Below are 9,055 nucleotides of genomic sequence, written 5' to 3' on the forward strand. Positions count from 1 at the left end.
AAAAGTTTATTGTTAGCGCGGCTCGCAAGTTTTACATGAAGGGTTGCTTGACAGCGTTGTGTGCGGAGCTGAAGGAATCTACCAATCACAGTGTGGTATGTCTGGTATAGCCAATACGGGACTAATTGTGGTACCGTAACTGTAAACTCCACAGCGAGCCCCCCCACTCCAAAAAACGTTCTGGGTTGCCTACCCCTGCATAAGTGGAAAAGCGGCAAATGAGCAAAAGCGACAGAAACGTTGCCATATATATATATATATATATATATATATATATATATATATATATATATATATATATTCCTCTTTTGACACATTGCTTCTATTAATGCGGTGGTATTGCACCCTGTGATGTGCGAGTCTGCTAATGTTCACCACAAAGTGTAGCTGCAGACTAAAATGGAATTCTCCTGAATAAACCAAGTAGAGCAGCAGGTGTTATAACTGCTGTGTGAGCGTGTTCAAAACTCCCTACTTCACACTTTGATGATACAAAATACCTTATTTTGCGGCCCCCACCTTACTATAAAAGTTTATTGTTAGCGCGGCTCGCAAGTTTTACATGAAGGGTTGCTTGACAGCGTTGTGTGCGGAGCTGAAGGAATCTACCAATCACAGTGTGGTATGTCTGGTATAGCCAATACGGGACTAATTGTGGTACCGTAACTGTAAACTCCACAGCGAGCCCCCCCACTCCAAAAAACGTTCTGGGTTGCCTACCCCTGCATAAGTGGAAAAGCGGCAAATGAGCAAAAGCGACAGAAACGTTGCCATATATATATATATATATATATATATATATATATATTCCTCTTTTGACACATTGCTTCTATTAATGCGGTGGTATGGCACCCTGTGATGTGCGAGTCTGCTAATGTTCACCACAAAGTGTAGCTGCAGACTAAAATGGAATTCTCCTGAATAAACCAAGTAGAGCAGCAGGTGTTATAACTGCTGTGTGAGCGTGTTCAAAACTCCCTACTTCACACTTTGATTAGACACTGTTGGCGCCATAAAGCATTTGGCTCTGCTCCTTAAATACTATGTTATTATTCAATTTCCGGCAGATTATTGCTTTAAAACAGGGGTCTCAAACACGCGGCCCGCGATACCTTATTTTGCGGCCCCCACCTTACTATAAAAGTTTATTGTTAGCGCGGCTCGCAAGTCTTACATGAAGGGTTGCTTGACAGCGTTGTGTGCGGAGCTGAAGGCATCTACCAATCACAGTGTGGTATGTCTGGTATAGCTAATACGGGACTAATTGTGGTACCGTAACTGTAAACTCCACAGCGAGCCCCCCCACTCCAAAAAACGTTCTGGGTTGCCTACCCCTGCATAAGTGGAAAAGCGGCAAATGAGCGAAAGCGACAGAAACGTTGCCATATATATATATGTATATATATTCCTTTTTTGACACATTGCTTCTATTAATGCGGTGTTATTGCACCCTGTGATGTGCGAGTCTGCTAATGTTCACCACAAAGTGTAGCTGCAGACTAAAATGGAATTCTCCAGAATAAACCAAGTAGAGCAGCAGGTGTTAATACTGCTGTGTGAGCATGTTCAAAACTCCCTACTTCACACTTTGATGAGACAAAATACCTTATTTTGCGGCCCCCACCTTACTATAAAAGTTTATTGTTAGCGCGGCTCGCAAGTTTTACATGAAGGGTTGCTTGACAGCGTTGTGTGCGGAGCTGAAGGAATCTACCAATCCCAGTGTGGTATGTCTGGTATAGCCAATACGGGACTAATTGTGGTACCGTAACTGTAAACTCCACACCGAGCCACCCCACTCCAAAAAACATTCTGGGTTGCCTACCCCTGCATAAGTGGAAAAGCGGCAAATGAGCGAAAGCGACAGAAACGTTGCCATATATATATATATATATATATTCCTCTTTTGACACATTGCTTCTATTAATGCGGTGTTATTGCGCCCTGTGATGTACGAGTCTGCTAATGTTCACCACAAAGTGTAGCTGCAGACTAAAATTGAATTCTCCTGAATAAACCAAGTAGAGCAGCAGGTTTTATAACTGTTGTGTGAGCGTGTTCAAAACTCCCTACTTCACACTTTGATGAGACAGTGTTGGCGCCATAAAGCATTTGGCTCTGCTCCTTAAATACTATGTTACTATTCAACTTCCGGCAGATTATTGCTTTAAAACAGGGGTCTTAAACACGTGGCCCGCGAGACCTTATTTTGCGGCCCCCACCTTACTATAAACGTTTATTGTTAGCGCGGCTCGCAAGTTTTACATGAAAGGTTGCTTGACAGTGTTGTGTGCGGAGCTGAAGGAATCTACCAATCACAGTGTGGTATGTCTGGTATAGCCAATACGGGACTAATTGTGGTACCGTAACTGTAAACTCCACACCGAGCCCCCCCACTCCAAAAACGTTCTGGGTTGCCTACCCCTGCATAAGTGGAAAAGCGCCAAATGAGCGAAAGCGACAGAAACGTTGCCATATATATATATATATATATATATATATATATTCATATATTCCTCTTTTGACACATTGCTTCTATTAATGCGGTGTTATTGCATTCTGTGATGTGCGAGTCTGCTAATGTTCACCACATAGTGTAGCTGCAGACTAAAATGGAATTCTCCTGAATAAACCAAGTAGAGCAGCAGGTGTTATAACTGCTGTGTGAGCGTGTTCAAAACTCCTTACTTCACACTTTGATGGGACAAAATACCTTATTTTGCGGCCCCCACCTTACTATAAAAGTTTATTGTTAGCGCAGCTCGCAAGTTTTACATGAAAGGTTGCTTGACAGTGTTGTGTGCGGAGCTGAAGGAATCTACCAATCACAGTGTGGTATGTCTGGTATAGCCAATACGGGACTAATTGTGGTACCGTAACTGTAAACTCCACACCGAGCCCCCCCACTCCAAAAACGTTCTGGGTTGCCTACCCCTGCATAAGTGGAAAAGCGCCAAATGAGCGAAAGCGACAGAAACGTTGCCATATATATATATATATATATATATATATATATATATATATACATATTCCTCTTTTGACACATTGCTTCTATTAATGTGGTGTTATTGCACCCTGTGATGTGCGAGTCTGCTAATGTTCACCACAAAGTGTAGCTGCAGACTAAAATGGAATTCTCCTGAATAAACCAAGTAGAGCAGCAGGTGTTATAACTGCTGTGTGAGCATGTTCAAAACTCCCTACTTCACACTTTGATGAGACACTGTCGGCGCCATAAAGCATTTGGCTCTGCTCCTTAAATGCTATGTTACTATTCAACTTCCGGCAGATTATTGCTTTAAAACAGGGGTCTTAAACACGTGGCCCGCGAGACCTTATTTTGCGGCCCCCACCTTACTATAAACGTTTATTGTTAGCGCGGCTCGCAAGTTTTACATGAAGGGTTGCTTGACAGTGTTGTGTGCGGAGCTGAAGGAATCTACCAATCACAGTGTGGTATGTCTGGTATAGCCGATACGGAACTAATTGTGGTACCGTAACTGTAAACTCCACAGCGAGCCCCTCCCCCACTCCAAAAACGTTCTGGGTTGCCTACCCCTGCATAAGTGGAAAAGCGGCAAATGAGCGAAAGCGACAGAAACGTTGCCATATATATATATATATATATTCCTCTCTTGACAAATTGCTTCTATTAATGCGGTGTTATTGCACCCTGTGATGTGCGAGTCTGCTAATGTTCACCACAAAGTGTAGCTGCAGACTAAAATGGAATTCTCCTGAATAAACCAAGTAGAGCAGCAGGTGTTATAACTGCTGTGTGAGCATGTTCAAAACTCCCTACTTCACACTTTGATGAGACACTGTCGGCGCCATAAAGCATTTGGCTCTGCTCCTTAAATACTATGTTATTATTCAACTTCCGGCAGATTATTGCTTTAAAACAGGGGTCTCAAACACGCGGCCTGCGAGACCTTATTTTGCGGCCCCCACCTTACTATGAACGTTTATTTTTAGCGCGGCTCGCAAGTTTTACATGAAGGGTTGCTTGACAGCGTTGTGTGCGGAGCTGAAGGCATCTACCAATCACAGTGTGGTATGTCTGGTATAGCCAATACGGGACTAATTGTGGTACCGTAACTTAAACTCCACAGCGAGCCCCCCCACTCCAAAAACGTTCTGGGTTGCCTACCCTGCATAAGTGGAAAAGCGGCAAATGAGTGAAAGCGACAGAAACTTTGCCATATATATATATATATATATATATATATATATATATATATATACATATTCCTCTTTTGACACATTGCTTCTATTCACACTTTGATGAGACAAAATACCTTATTTTGCGGCCCCCACCTTACTATAAAAGTTTATTGTTAGCGCGGTTCGCAAGTTTTACATGAAGGTTGCTTGACAGCATTGTGTGCGGAGCTGAAGGAATCTACCAATCACAGTGTGGTATGTCTGGTATAGCCGATACGGGACTAATTGTGGTACTGTAACTGTAAACTCAACAGCGAGCCCCCCCCACTCCAAAAACGTTCTGGGTTGCCTACCCCTGCATAAGTGGAAAAGCGGCAAATGAGCGAAAGCGACAGAAACGTTGCCATGGAGACAAGAGTTTTCTGCTAATAGTCGGTAGTTTGTGGGGTGTGTGTAGATAGTTAATTCCCACAACAGAAAGTCTGCTAATAGTCGGTAGTTTGCGAGGTGTGTGTAGATAGTTAATTCCCACATCAGAAAGTCTGCTAATAGTCGGTAGTTTTCAGGGTGTGTGTAGATTAATTTCCAAAGCAGAATGTCTAATAGTCAGTAGTTTGCGGGGTGTGTGTAGATAGTTAATTACCACAGCAGAAATCTGCTAATAGTCGGTAGTTTGCGGGGTGTGTGTAGATAGTTAATTCCCACAGCAGAATTTTTAATAGTCAGTAGTTTGCGGAGTGTGTGTAGATAGTTAATTCCCACAGAAAAAATCTGCTAATAGTCGGTAGTTTGCGGGGTGTGTGTAGATAGTTAATTCCCACAGCAGAATGTCTAATAGTCAGTAGTTTGCGGGGTGTGTGTAGATAGTTAATTCCCACAGCAGAATGTCTAATAGTCAGTAGTTTGCAGTGTGTGTGGATAGTTAATTCCCACAACAGAGAGTCTGCTAATAGTCGATAGTTTGCGGGGTGTGTGTAGATAGTTAATTCCCACAGCAGAAATCAGCTAATAGTCGGTAGTTTGCGGGGTGTGTGTAGATAGTTAATTCCCACAGCAGAAATCTGCTAATAGTCGGTAGTTTGCGGGGTGTGTGTAGATAGTTAATTCCCACAGCATAATGTCTAATAGTCGGTAGTTTGCGGGGTGTGTGTAGATAGTTAATTCCCACAGCAGAAAGTCTGCTAATAGTCGGTAGTTTGCGGGGTGTGTGTAGATAGTTAATTCCCACAGCAGAAATCTGCTAATAGTCGGTAGTTTGCGGGGTGTGTGTAGATAGTTAATTCCCACAGCAGAATGTCTAATAGTCAGTAGTTTGCAGTGTGTGTGGATAGTTAATTCCCACAACAGAGAGTCTGCTAATAGTCGATAGTTTGCGGGGTGTGTGTAGATAGTTAATTCCCACAGCAGAATGTCTAATAGTCGGTAGTTTGCGGGGTGTGTGTAGATAGTTAATTCCCACAGCAGAATGTCTAATAGTCGGTAGTTTGCGGGGTGTGTGTAGATAGTTAATTCCCACAGCAGAATGTCTAATAGTCAGTAGTTTGCGGGGTGTGTGTAGATAGTTAATTCCCACAGCAGAATGTCTAATAGTCAGTAGTTTGCAGTGTGTGTGGATAGTTAATTCCCACAACAGAGAGTCTGCTAATAGTCGATAGTTTGCGGGGTGTGTGTAGATAGTTAATTCCCACAACAGAGAGTCTGCTAATAGTCGATAGTTTGCGGGGTGTGTGTAGATAGTTAATTCCCACAGCAGAATGTCTAATAGTCAGTAGTTTGCAGTGTGTGTGGATAGTTAATTCCCACAACAGAGAGTCTGCTAATAGTCGATAGTTTGCGGGGTGTGTGTAGATAGTTAATTCCCACAGCAGAAATCAGCTAATAGTCGGTAGTTTGCGGGGTGTGTGTAGATAGTTAATTCCCACAGCAGAAATCTGCTAATAGTCGGTAGTTTGCGGGGTGTGTGTAGATAGTTAATTCCCACAGCATAATGTCTAATAGTCGGTAGTTTGCGGGGTGTGTGTAGATAGTTAATTCCCACAGCAGAAATCTGCTAATAGTCGGTAGTTTGCGGGGTGTGTGTAGATAGTTAATTCCCACAGCAGAAATCTGCTAATAGTCGGTAGTTTGCGGGGTGTGTGTAGATAGTTAATTCCCACAACAGAAAGTCTGCTAATAGTCGGTAGTTTGCGGGGTGTGTGTAGATAGTTAATTCCCACAGCAGAAATCTGCTAATAGTCGGTAGTTTGCGGGGTGTGTGTAGATAGTTAATTCCCACAGCAGAATGTCTAATAGTCGGTAGTCTGCGGGGTGTGTGTAGCACTTTAATGGGTGTGTGTAATGCTCCAGTCAGCTGACTTCACCAGACGCCATTTTGTCGGCCATTTCCTCCATTGAGTCTGAAGCTTCCCCGCCGCACAGGACGCTCCATCTCCGGCCTGAGCTTCAGCAGCAGCCCGGGCTCGCTCGACCAAGCTGCAGCTGCCGGGTGGACGAGAGACGAAAGGCCTGGAAGTTTGTCATTCATCATGGCGCTGAAGATCGTGAAAGGAAGCATCGATCGAATGTTCGATAAAAACCTGCAGGATTTAGTACGTGGCATCAGGAACCACAAGGAAGATGAGGTAAACACGCCGCACGTCTTCTCTCGTCTCCTCTTCTAAAGTTCCACCTGAAAGTCAACACTAATGTGCCCCATTTTCTCCCAAATGGAGCATTTTAGTCAGGCTAAAGCTAGCATCCTGCTCATATTATTCAGGCTAAAGCTAGCATCCCCGCTAGCTCGGCACGCACAGCTTAGCCGACATAAGTCATTTTTTAACACAACTTTTACCAACAAATGACCAAAAAGTCTTTATTAAACTACTGCTCCTTCTTTCAACACAGCCCACTCCACCTGTCAGCCACCCGGCAGGTGCTACAAAGTTAGCATACATGACAGCGAACTAGAGGAAGCTGGCCATCATTACCACACACTTTTAGGGACACCATTCAGCATCTTTCATCTTTTAGGGACACCATTCAGCATCTTTCATCTTTTAGGGACACCATTCAGCATCTTTTAGGGACACCATTCAGCACCTTTCATCTTTTAGGGACACCATTCAGCATCTTTCATCTTTTAGGGACACCATTCAGCATCTTTCATCTTTTAGGGACACCATTCAGCATATTTTAGGGACACCATTCAGCACCTTTCATCTTTTAGGGACACCATTCAGCATCTTTCATCTTTTAGGGACACCATTCAGCATCTTTTAGGGACACAATTCAGCATCTTGTAGGGACACCATTCAGCACCTTTCATCTTTTAGGGACACCATTCAACATCTTTTAGGGACACCATTCAGCAGCTTTCATCTTTTAGGGACACCATTCAGCATCTTGTAGGGACACCATTCAGCACCTGTCATCTTTTAGGGACACCATTCAGCATCTTTCATCTTTTAGGGACACCATTCAACATCTTGTAGGGACACCATTCAGCACCTTTCATCTTTTAGGGACACCATTCAGCATCTTTCATCTTTTAGGGACACCATTCAGCAGCTTTCATCTTTTAGGGACACCATTCAGCATCTTTCATATTTTAGGGACACCATTCAGCATCTTATAGGGACACCATTAAGCATCTTTCATCTTTTAGGGACACCATTCAGCATCTTTCATCTTTTAGGGACACCACTTATGTCCCTTAAAGATAAAAGATGCTGAATGTGGGGTACATGTCCCTAATAGATAAAAGAGGCTGACTGTGGTGTATATGTCCCTAAAATATGCCGAATGTGTGTAAAAGATGAAAGATGCTGAATGATGTCCCTAAAAGATGAAAGATGCTGAATGGTGTCCCTAAAAGATGAAAGATGCTGAATGGTGTCCCTAAAAGATGAAATATGCTGATATTTTATCTTTTGGGGACACCTAAATATGCTGATATTTTATCTTTTAGGGACACCATTCAGCATCTTTCATCTTTTAGGGACACCATTCAGCATCTTTCATCTTTTAGGGACACCGTTCAGCTTATTTTATCTTTTAGGGACATCATTGAGCATCTTTTATTTTTTAGGGACATAAACCCCACATTCAGCATAGTTTAGGGACATATACACCACATTCAGCCTCTTTTATCTTTTAGGGACATACACCCCATATTCAGTATATTTTATTTTTAGGGACATTTACCCCACATTCAGCATCTTTTATATTTAAGGGACATAGAGCCCACATTCAGCATCTTTTATCGGGACATACATGAGTCGAGAAAACTGGGCATCATCACCAGACACTTTTAGGGACATATACCCCACATTCAGCCTCTTTTATCTTTTAGGGACATAGAATAGAATAGAATAGAAAGTACTTTATTGATCCGTGGGGAAAATTCACCACCACATTTCGCTCACAATAGACAATAATAATAATAAATAATATATAACATATATATAATACATGAATAGTATAGGGGTGCACGGTGGAAGAGGGGTTAGTGCGTCTGCCTCACAATACGAAGGTCCTGCAGTCCTGGGTTCAAATCCAGGCTCGGGATCTTTCTGTGTGGGGTTTGCATTTCCTCCCCGTGAATGCGTGGGTTCCCTCCGGGTACTCCGGCTTCCTCCCACTTCCAAAGACATGCACCTGGGGATAGGTTGATTGGCAACACTAAATTGGCCCTAGTGTGTGAATGTGAGTGTGAATGTTGTCTGTCTATCTGTGTTGGCCCTGCGATGAGGTGGCGACTTGTCCAGGGTGTACCCCGCCTTCCGCCCGATTGTAGCTGAGATAGGCGCCAGCGCCCCCCGCGACTACAAAAGGGAATAAGCGGTAGAAAATGGATGGATGAATAGTATAAATATATTCTACATATATTCTACATTTAAGTGCAGTCAAGGAA

The 9,055-nt window shown here is 43.1% G+C and overlaps 1 protein-coding gene across 1 annotated transcript in view; it reads right to left on the reverse strand.

Moving 5' to 3' along the window:
- Positions 1-9,055, reverse strand: part of LOC133540959 (transducin-like enhancer protein 1) — a 372,555-nt gene that overhangs the window by 182,379 nt on the left and 181,121 nt on the right. The window lies entirely within an intron of this gene.

The sequence above is a fragment of the Nerophis ophidion genome, linkage group LG22 (genome assembly GCF_033978795.1).
Source record: "Nerophis ophidion isolate RoL-2023_Sa linkage group LG22, RoL_Noph_v1.0, whole genome shotgun sequence".
NCBI classification, from domain to species: Eukaryota; Metazoa; Chordata; class Actinopteri; order Syngnathiformes; family Syngnathidae; genus Nerophis; species Nerophis ophidion.